At 42.4% G+C, this 11,804-nt stretch overlaps 1 protein-coding gene across 1 annotated transcript in view; it reads left to right on the top strand.

Annotated features, from left to right (window-relative positions):
- Positions 1–23: 23 nt before the first annotated feature.
- Positions 24–11,804, top strand: part of ncanb (neurocan b) — a 204,089-nt gene continuing 192,308 nt past the window's right edge. Inside the window, exons 1-3 of the mRNA XM_085773893.1 lie at positions 24–71; positions 2,905–3,016; positions 5,818–5,897. The gene's annotated coding sequence lies outside the window, so the exon portion shown is untranslated. The remainder of the gene's footprint in view (positions 72–2,904; positions 3,017–5,817; positions 5,898–11,804) is intronic.

The raw sequence follows: 11,804 nt of genomic DNA, 5'->3' as shown, positions 1-11,804 counted from the left end.
GACAGTAACGTCAACGGCCAGTTGTTCATCTTCCCGCCACAAGATGGCGGCAACTCATCGTGGAAAGGAAGGTGAGGGTTTTTTCTTCTACTATATCCGAGGTCCCAGCATCCATGGGTCCCAGTGACTTGAATATTAATTATTGTGAAATTAAAACCTAAAACCTTCATGTGTGTTGTCTGTATGTTGAGAAGTGTTGCTAGTAAGCTGCTGTATGGCTGCAGGTGTCGCTCTCCATCTCTGTGTTCGCGCTGCACCTGCAGCCGCACTCGTGTCTACAGCAGACTCAAAGGTCAGAGAGATAAGAATCGATTAGGAAGAGAGGACTACAGGGGCTACTGGGCCTTACTGAAGGGGAATCGATCAGCTAACCGATTGCAACCTTCACATGAAACACACGGAATCACAGGAATTATAACCCAAGATGTTACATGTGTGTTAGTGGGTAAAAATGTGCAGTGCTGTGAATGTTTTTATTGATTCACAGCAGATTGGATCATCCTATAAAAGAAACCTTCACCAGCATGAGCTTTACTGCTGCTGTTATCAGAGGGCATATTTCTATACCTCACTTTCATAACCAGGGAAGCAATAACACAGCAGAGCGAGTGCGTGTGTGTGTGTGTAAAGGAGAGAGCCTGTATTTGGCACATGGCTCATTACAGATGGAGAACTCCTGCTGAGGTTTTGTCACAGGGCCCCTCACTGCAGATAATCAATAGGTCTGAAATACAAAACCTGATGAAACCCAGCCTCCGTGAAAATTGGGCAGGGGGCTGGGGAGGGTGAGACCCCCCCCCCCTCTCTCTCACACACACACTCAACCAGCACCATGATGCACGCTTTGACTTTGCGAGCCTTGCATTGCAGCACTGGTCCATACTGCAGGTTTTGCAGTCCATTCTTTAGTATTACAGATTGAATATAAAGTGAGATTTAAAGCTGCTGTAATATTTTTACACTCTCATATCTGTGAATGACCGTGACATATATCTGCCGAGGTTTTGTAGAGTTGTTAATCAGAAGCGCTGGCTCAACACTTAATTTGCCAGGTGCTCATATATTCATCTGTCAAAACTAATTTTTCTGGCCTGTAGCCATGTTAGATCTCCCACCTGGCCATGTGGGCCTCACATGGGTGAATCATGAGCTGGCACTGGGGACCATAAAATGTTGCCCATGTGGGCTGCTTATACTGCCAAGAGGGGCTGCAAGCAGGACCCAAATGTGCAGTCATGCTAAGAATTCACATAGACGGTTTTTGTGTGCATTGCTATTTCCCTTTGTTTCCGGTCCTTATGCTACAGATAAATTAATCTCCAGCTTGATATGAGAAAGGTGATGATCTTTTCGTCTAACTCAGTGTTTTTCAACCTTGGGGTTGGGACCCCACGTGGGGTCGCCTGGAATTTAAATGGGGTCGCCTGAAATGTCTAGTAATTGATTAAAAAAAAGAATTACTGATAAAAAAATTAATTATTCATCTTTTTAAAATTATGATTAAAACACCACACACAATCTTAAACAATTGTATTCTATACTTTTAACTTTCTCAAATATAAATCGAGTTCAAGTAAAATGCAGCATATAAAAATATCTTGATTGACAGCTGGGGGTCACCAGAAATTTGTAATGTCAAAATGAAGTCACAAGCCTAAAACGGTTGGGAACCACTGGTCTAACTCATCTAATGCTTACAAGCATGTTTACCTAAAATGTGGACATGTTCCTTTAACCTGGGTTCATATTCATAGCTGCCTGTTTTGACTACTTCTCTCTGATTAGTTGTGTTGTCTTGTGGAAAAGCAGATTTTGTTTACACCTCGGTTCTTACATGTCATGGTCAACTTTTCCTGCACTGAAACCTGTCTTGCTCAGTGAGCTTGTTAGAGGATTATCTTCACCGCTGTCACTGATACAGCTCAAATCCTCATGTTTCCCTCAGCCATCTTTGTCAGTCTTTTCACCGCCGCTACAGCAGCTGCCGTCGCTCTCCGAGTTTCTGTCACCTCTGTTTCTGTGTTGTGTCCCATGAAGCAGGATTAGTGGTTTGCAAACTAACTTTGGGCTTAACCCCGGCCGGGTTTCGGGTCACACTGCAATGAGTCACTTTTCAAGCTGTGCGTGTCACCATGGTAACCCAGGCTGCACACATAACCTGCAGGCTATCAGATCCCAGTATGTAAAAGGCTGCCTCCTCTGTAGTCAATACTCTGACAGACCGGCTTCTCTATTTGTGGAGGTTTCTGTCTACTTGGATGCAGACTTAAAAAAAAACCAAAAACAGATGTATTTTTGGATTGAACATCTTTACCTGTCTTCTTCCACCACATGACAGAAACCTGATATTATTCAGTTGTTGAAATGCATTCACAGCTTTCCCATCAGTGTTCTTGGCAATAGATTATTCTCAGTCTTTCCCCATTAATTCAGCCTTGGGAGAACATAAGGCAGTGCATGTGAGCAGAAAATCTTTTCATAGTCATGATGTGACTATTTGATATTGTTTCAATGAAAAGTACGCCCACTGGTCCTAGATGAGAGGCATTAGAGAGGCCTGACTATTCAAGTTGGGACCTTGGAGCACATTAGCGTGTGAGCTGTCTTCTTGTGTGTGAGCCTCCTCAGGTCAACAACGGCAAAGTATTTTGCACTTTCCTTTTTCTATTAATTACTGGGAATGAAAAGCATTTACACTACAGTAGCCTATACCTCGAGCAATCCAGTCTAGCTCAGACTACAGGATCAGGGTCGCTCATGACAGATCTTTTATATTCTTTGTGATAGTTTGTTCTTCTTCAATGTCAAAAACCATTTTCTTCCCTTTATCTCCTTTGCAGTTTCAATGCCTTTCCACTGTCACCAAGGTTGTTGTAAGTTAAGACTTGATTTTATTGTTTACAGATCCCTGAAGAGAGACAATGTCTGTCATTTTGATGATTAAAGCAGAGGCACACTCCTGAGTTCAGTACCAACCGGCCCAGCAGTGATGTTCTGCCAACATGGGGACAAGAAGGTGAGTAACGCTGGTGGAGATAAACAGTTGCAGTCCTGTGCCACCTGATATGTGTGTATGGGTGGGTTGACTGTATCGAGACGTAAATAAGCAGATGCTTTGTGGGCTAAAACAGTCACTACTACTACGTCTAGTCCAGAGTTTATGAGCTGTGGGCACTTGTGCTGATTGTCTTAATGAGTCGGGTGATTAATGCCTGAGCTGCTGTCAGCTGAGGGACACGGCATTCAGGCTGGGGCAGCACTACTGCACACAGAGCTGTCCAACTCCGGTCGACACATCACGCTGAGTTCACTGACTGTCTGACCTTACTGAACTTTTTTCAGTTTGATTACAGAGAAGTGCATCTGGAAAGCTGAACATTCGTGTAGTAGTGTGGGATGGTATGAAAATGGTTGGTTTGGTCCTAAAGGTTTGTCATTTTAGTTACAAATCAGTGGTTGTTGAGAGCTGCAGTTAATAATAAGGTCATGGCAGATGGCCGCCCGCCTGGTTCTGCTTCTTCTTAAAAGAAAGAAGCTCATATAGCTCATATAAAAAATAAAGTATCGAAAAATATTTTTGTTTTGAATAAGGTAAAATTTGTATTGAATTGTAATGAAACTACGTATTGTTCTCTTATTTTGCCTTATGTTTGCTACTGTGTGGAAGTTTGGGGCCATACATATTTTACAAGCATAAGACCACTGATTATGTTACAAAAAAAGGCAGTAAGAATTATTCATAATGCAGGATACAGAGAACATACTAACATATTGTTTCTTAAATCAGGAATACTGAAATTCAAAGACTTAGTAGAAACACAAACCCTGGCTGTAATGTATAAAGCAAAAAATAGAATATTGCCAGAAAGTATACAACAATTGTTCTTAGATCAGAGGATGAAGAAGAACGGAGGAAGTTTCATTTTAAACACCCGTTTGCTCGGACAACTTTGAAACAGATGTGTATCTCTGTAGCTGGAGTCAAACTATGGAACTCTCAAAGTAGTGAATTGAAGACTTGGTTGTTGTTGTCATTTTGTTTCTTTTGTTTTGTATGTTTTATGGCAAGAATGTTGCTCAGTGACAGATTACTTGGAAAATTTGATATTAAGTAAGGGGCAGGCAATATAAGATGTATCTTCTCCCTGCTCCCTTCCAACCAATGGAAGAAATGTTGTGATGATATTGTCAAATTGTGAAATTGCCTTGGTTGGAATAAATAAAAAGAAAGAAAGAAAGAAAGTTCCTCCTTGCTGCTTGTACAAAGTTCCTGCTCACGGATGGGCTTGTTGGGTCTGTTTAAATAACATTAGAAAGGATACAGTGTAGACTTGCTCTACATGAAATGTGCCTTGCGATAACTTCTGTATTGATTTGGTGCCTTATAAATAAAAATTAATGTGACTTGAGTAGATGCCTGAAACTGACAGAAAGCATCCTTTGTGAACTGCATAGAGTATGTTGGAAATTAGAATAACAGGATGCCGCTTAGTGGTCGTAAATCATTTAGTTTCGAAGACAACATTTGGCATTCTTTGGGGTCTAACTAATTTTAATAAAGCAGGAAATGGGCAGAAACGTGAGGCACATCTGTCGACTGCTGCAGCAATTAACACAGGATCTTGAGCCGCGCTGCCGCTGTCTGGCAGAGCTCCTCGCTCATCTCCGTGCTGAAATTTTCTGCTCCAGTTTGAGTGAGGTACTCTAATTAAATCATTAAAAAGCAGAGCATTTGCACAATATGCTCTGCTGCCTTCATTGCAAAGCACAATCACTTGTAATTTATTCACTCACAATGAGGGAGCGTTGGATTTGATTCGATGTCTGCGGCTGTGTTTGTGCGAACAGTGAGTGAGCTCACACTCTGTCTTCTGTTGTAGTTTGAGGCAGTGTAAAGGTGGACATGCATGCGCTCACAGCGTTAAATTACTGAGAGATTGATGGATGACTGGAGCATAATGGAACTCTGGGATTACTTAGTGTCGTGTCCAAGAGGTTGGTCACACTTTCCTGGCAGAGAATATATTTTAATTTTCTATTTGTGGACAGAAGCAACTCAGGTGACTTTGGAGTTCTAAAATCTGATGAAAAATCTTATTCAGAGAGTTTGTTTAGTTATAGGCTCGCTATAATGCAGGTGTATGTCCACTATCACACTACACAGCATGTAAGAAGTGCAAAGCTTTTGTCCCCCAGGCTTTGCAGCCCCAACCGAGCAGCGCTGCGATGGGCAGGATTTATGAACTGTGGCTGCTTCTACTTCATGCTTCAGCAGTCAAGATCGCTGCTCACTCATGATGTGGTTGGAGGCCCACAGGACATGCCTTGCTCACCCCTCTCAGTCTGCAGCCCAACTACCACCACCACATGCCGGGCCACTGATAGCCGGGCAAGGAAATCGGTCTGCAGTAATGACTTGAGCACAAGAAGGCGCTCAAAAGACACTGCAGTGTGTTGAGAAACGCTAGAGCGTATCGTTTTTTTTTTTTTTTTGGCGAGGTCATGGGGATTTGTTGTGAGGAATAGCAGGAGATCACATGCTTTTCACTTGAATGCTCTTGCTCAGGTTGTAGTCTGGGTGTGGGACAACAGAAGAGGAATGAGCTGTATTAGAAAAGCTTTTGTTTTTCAAAGTTGCTGAAGTTTGAAGTTACACACTTCAATTACACAGCAATGACATTAAACATAGATATCTTTCACTAGCTGTTGAGAACTAATACTCATACTTGTGTCTTCTTTACTCCAGTGGGCTTGCCCAGCTGCATACATGTTCCCATCTCTCACTTTTATAATCTCTTTATCTCATTCTATTCGCAGCGCCACACCTCGTGAACATGAACAGCCAAGCATCAGAGCGGTACTTCACAGACCCTTCTGCTCCTCCCTGTGCTCTCGAGGTAAGAAGAGGCAGTACACTACATTGTCAGAGGTCGCTCTGGGTTTTTGTTTTCCATCAGTGAAGGCTGGTATGGGACTTGATTGATTTAGAAAAAGACAGTACTTAGTTTCAGATGAAACAGAAGTGCAGAACCTTATTTACCTGCAGCATCTCACAGTGATTCGATGTGACTATAATCCAGGCTTACTATCATGAGAAGTGGAATAAAACAGTAGTAAATGTAAAAATGCAAAATAAACATATCCAAGCAATATCGTTCAGCCTATGCTTTAGTAATTCGTTTAATTTCTGACTAAAACAATTTCCCCACAATTCTGTGGATACAACTGTTCAAAGATGTCACCAAATGGAAATGAGGGAGCAAGAGAGACTGAGTGATGAATGGAGCAATGGAGGCTCTCACCACCAGAATAACAGTTGCCTTCTGGAAAACTCCCAAAGTAGTGTGTCTTCAGCAACAGTAGTAGGCTATACAGGGGAATTATGACAATGCATTTTGTCTACATTTCTGAGTTCATAATATGTCAATGTGGTTTTTGTTATTGTTGTTACCCCTAAGAGGTAAAAGGAAAATTATGCACTCAACTTTGATTAACCTTTTTTGTTTAAATAACCTCCGTAGGGCAATTCTATAGGTATATCATAGATGAAAGGTAAACTACCCAATCAGAGGACCACAAAAATGTAATCTGCTGGTAAAAGGAACACACACCTAACCGTACATAGAGGGTATAATCAGCAATATTTACCCCAATCAAGTCATTCCAAGACATGTTAAAAAGATTTAAAAAAGAAGAAGATGCATCTACTCAGCTTATGAATAAAAAGGTGACATGTTTTTCCAAATACAAGGCAGCTATCCACACATAAAGTAGACGATGAAACAAACAGGTAAGTGAATGATGGGAACATTAAAAGACTGCAATAGAGGGGAAAATAGTCTTCTCTCTTCAGGCTGAGTACTTGCCACAGAGCGAGGTCAGGGACATGAGCTGGAAAAGCTTTCAGGCAGCTGTGATTGGACAGACACCTGAACAGGCAGGGCTATCTAGTTTAACCTTGGCAAATTGTTTCTCCAACAATTAAAAAAAGATGGCACCTTCAATTAGGAGCTCTCATTCTCATTATGGCTTGTTGTTTCTTCCTGGATTTGACAGACAGCAACGGCAAACACCTGCTGTGCGCTGGGGGTGTGTGTGCGTACCTTTGCGAGGGTCAAGTACGCTGCTGAGTAGATAGACCTGTGTGTGTCTGCACGTCGGTGTCAGGTAAGTTGTTATTCTATGGAGCAGAGTAGTCAGGGGATGTACATCAGCAGATGTCTGGAGGCTGATGGGTTTAGAGATGTTGTGTTTTGCTTGCACAGTATAGTTTGTGTGTGTGTATGAGGTGTTAAGCCGCTGTCAGATGGGCTGCCTCTTTAATCTGTGCAGACAGCTCTGTAATTGGAGCCCTGCATGAAGAGGGGGACATTCAGCTGATCGTACACCCACCGACTGAAAGATGGAGAAATAATAGAGGTGGAGGATGGGCGTGTGTGTGGGACGGTGTGTTTCTTCTATGAAGGGGGTTGGGCCGTGCTGGGGTTTGAGACTACAGAGACTGGCAGCAGTAGTACTTGGAATCTGGACGCCTTGGTCCGTCACCGGGGCAACCGCATCATTGTCTGGGTCGATTCACCAGATCCCCGCCCGGTCGCCCTCTCAGTCTGGTCAAAACCAGTCGAGTGCCTGTCTGAATGGATTCCAGTGGCAGCCATAAGAGCCTGCCCCATTTTCATTTCAATGCATTTCAAACACAATTCAAACAGTTTCACTTTCAATTCCCTCCCATCGCGGGGGCCCACCGTAATGTGGCTCTCCCCTCTGGTCATGGCCTCCTCCCCCCTACTACACCCACCCCACAGGAGATGAACTCACCAGACAGGTGCCATGCCGCTCAGAATGACAATCTGCCTTTTGGAAATCAGCCCTTGGCTCCATTGTGTTCCCTGAAATTGAGTTAGCTCATCAGCAGACACTCAACAGCTCCCTCCCGTCCCCTCCTCCCGCCTCCATCTCACTCTCTCTCTCTCCTACTCAGTCTGTCCCTCTTTCTCTGCCTAGCTGGCTGGGGAGAGTCCTGTTTGGACGTGTTCACAGTAAAAGCATATTTAAAAAAGGAAGAGCACGGCATATTATGCAACTGTTCTGGAGATGTCTATCACAAAGGGTATAATAGAAATACTGGACCTGGTGAAGAGAGCAGGCAGAGTGTATTCATTTTCATTTGCAAAAATTGAATTTGTGCAGCCTCATTGCTTATTTTTATGATACCAAATAGACAGATAGGGCAGTAAAAATACACCTAACCTAACAATAAAAGAAAAATGATCACATTTAAAAGAACAGAGCCCCTGCACTATTCTACAACAAAAAAAGTATCCCAAGAGTCCCAGCAACTACCTCGCTCCTGTGTCTCCATTCGAGCTGACCAGCAGCAACCCTTGAGACATTATTTATGATCAGGTCAGGCAGTATGCAGAGATCTGCTACTGTCCTTGGTCAAGCCTAATTAACTACTGAGTCAACAAACAAATGAGTTATCCATCAGGAGAAGTGGTTTCAGAGATCCATCCATCACAGGTCATCCTGCGGAGCATATGGTCTGGGACTTAATCACACTGTATTGCACAGGTAGCACAACTAACCTAGTTTACTGATGCAGTGAGGCTCACATTAGTGCGGCCATGGCAGGAAGGCAAGGTCTGCTCCATTCAGATAATTGCATGGCCATGTACAACTGTCTGAAGTTAAATCAAGTTGTTTGCACCCACTAGGAACCTTTATATGTATCTCGTATAGAACTTCCTCCTTGCCAAACAGCAACAGATAAGTGTGTAAGATAAAAACTAATACGCCGTCGGCTAGTATGAGATGTCACATTAAAGTCTTTGTGTCTGTATTTGTAAAGACAGGTCAGTTTGCTAAACTGAATTTCCCTGCTGTCAGTCATTGCTCAGGAAAACAGAGTGTTATTTTATCTGTGGTCAAACTAATGTACACCTCAATTACAGAATAAAAAGATACAATTGGGTTTTGTGGTAGTACTCAGGAGAATATTCTAGGTGAATAATAGTGAATTGCGCGGTGTAAAAGTGACAGGACAATCAGCTCAGACTGTCATTTCATGCTGTCTGTGCCCCAGTCGTCAGCAATGCATTTTGTACCCCAATTTTAATGAATGTGTACGTTTATTTGTTTACCACAAGATGTGCTGCTTCTACCATACACTGGTAATGGCAGTTAGAGTAAAAGTCATGTATCATTGGCATCTTTATGCTTAGTCTTTTTAGGATGACAAATGTATGTCTTCAAGGCTGAATATTTATGTGTTTATGTGTGTGTCCTCCTGTTCATACCGGTATAGCAACAAGCTCCTGTGTGTATCACAATTGTATCACATCCTCCGTCTTAATTTACGTTTACTGCTTTTTTGTTTTTGAAATGATTGTTTTCAATTTTTTGGTAACTCATTGGTGACAATAGCACATTGTTAGTATAGGGTTAGGGTTAGGGTTAGGGTTAGGTTGTATAGTTGAGAGACACAGGAAATGGGGAGGCAGAGAGAGGGGGAATGACATGCAGTAAAGGGCCGCCCAATGCGGGATTCGAATAGTGGCCGACTGCAGCGAGGACTTCAGCCCCTTCATATGGGGCGCCTCGCGCCTGCTCAACCCATGGATTGGGTTCAAGTTGACCCTATGACAAGATGAAGCATGTGTGGTTGATGGTGTGGCCCGGGAGAGCCTGAAGCCTGGTTTTTAACAACTACATGTTTACCCACTGGGTCTAAAGCATGGTTGGCTAAAATCACCCAGGAGCTTATCTCTACCATAACATATACTGTACACATAGCTTCATTGGCTGTTTAGCCCAGTTGCAAATAAGATTGTTGGATATGGATAACAAATAGCCTCTACCTTATTTTACCTATGTACATACATTTATTGCATTTGCGAATTACATTGCCCTGCCTACACAGTATCGTTCGGATCTTGATGGTTTTATTTGATGTGATCTGCTTCTCTCTCTAAGCCGTATCCTGTGTTTTGAGGGTTTCTCAGAGTCAGCTTTGTGAATCAGGTTGACAAGATCTATGAGTGTCGACAACAAAAGAGTCTGGAGTAGAAAACTGTCATCTAGAATACACATCGAGCTATGAGAGAGCAGCTAATTACCCGTCCTCTACTTTCACCATTATGTGTGTGTGCTTACGAGTAGGGTCTTTTAGCCTTTTGTCAAATCGAGTTTTGTGCGTTGTTGTCAAGAGTTATTGTCCAAAGCTCAAATATTGTGGTGGTGGTTCTCTTTCATACGTAATTGAGAAATGTCTCTGTGCTAACCCCGGTGTCTCAGTATTCCATTTAGACCTATTTATTTTCCTAGAGGCATTTTTATGTTATTTATCAGAGACTTGACAGTCAAGCAATGCCAGGAAATGGGAAATGAAGGGAGAAAGTCCTGAGGAAAGACACGCAACAAAAGTCCCCATCTAGACGCAAACCAGGGATGTTGTTGTTAATGGTCAGTGCCTAAACAACCAGAGGGCCCCGGGTTATTTCCATTATAAAACAAGTCAGCAGCCATGCTAACGGCTCAGTGAGGCTGTACTAGGGCACAGTGCTTTGAGCTAAATGCTCAAACATCAGCATGCCAACAGGCTCACAATGAGATTTTTTCTTTTCAACTTTCCGTCACTCATTGGTTATTATAGCACTAGGTTAGGTTTAAATCATGAATCAGTCATAGATAGAGTTCAAGTCGACACTTTAATGTAATAATTATGGTGAGGTCCAGGGGAGCCTAAAACGTGATTAAAATATCTACATTGGTTATCTACCTATGGTTTAAATGGCACTGTTTGCTACAATCACCTGGGAGCTTGCCTCTGCCATACTATGGCTGATATGAATGTCACTAGTCAATAGACACAATTTTGATAGTTTAAAGCAGAAGTAAGCAGAATGTTTGTGTTAATATAAGTCTGAAATAGTTCTATCTTCCGACAGCAATCACTTCTATAGAGTGTTTGGTCTGAAACACGGGTCTGTCAGTCACTCTGCTCTGCTGTAAGCCCAGGAGAAAACTTTCCTTGTATCCTACAACCTTTATCCAATGAGGAGAGAGAACGGCATAAAGGAGCGGTGTGTGCAGCCAAGGGATGCGCGTGAATGTGGTGACGTAGGGACGAGGGCGGGGACTGCTAACTCCATCGGCTGACAGGAAATTAGCCAAAACCACCGGATCGCTTAATTCTGCTTTAAACATAATGTGCTGACAACTGGATTACCTTACTAGAACAAGTTCTGGAGTAATAAGGACCCTCTGTTTTTTTCTGAGCAGATTTATGGATGTTACTTTGCAATAGACATAGATTGGATACAATTTTATTCTTGGAAATTGTAAATCACGGCAATCTACAAATATTGACTGAATTATGAGGGTAAAATTGACACTGGTATGATATTTTTTAAACAATATTTTTGTCACAAAATGTAAGTTTTTGATAAAGATATTTTAGGTGTTAATTTCAGGTGCTTATTCAGGTGTAACAAGTAACGTAAGACATGAAAGTCTCTAAGCCCCTTTCATTTATCAAAGTAGCTATATAACAGATAAATCTGGATTTTTGTGAATATTATCCTTGAGCAGAGCTCACAATAAATGATTCATGCCGACATAAGCTCTCTGTCACTCTCCTGCTATCAAACATGTTATTCAGTGGCGAACCGTGAGCACTACAGCTGGGCCTTCAGTAGTCCGATCGGCTCCGGTTCTTACATTTTTCATGTTTTAAAACAAATAAACACAAAGTCTCGGCATCTGAAGGAGGCGATGCGTGAACGGGAAGCAGACCGTGGTGC

The sequence above is a fragment of the Trachurus japonicus genome, chromosome 4, assembly GCF_045865225.1.
Source record: "Trachurus japonicus isolate A0001 chromosome 4, Traja_1.0".
In the NCBI taxonomy this organism is placed as follows: domain Eukaryota; kingdom Metazoa; phylum Chordata; class Actinopteri; order Carangiformes; family Carangidae; genus Trachurus; species Trachurus japonicus.
The sequence above is the reverse complement of the archived record's forward strand: the minus strand, read 5'-3'. Positions and strand labels throughout refer to the sequence as shown.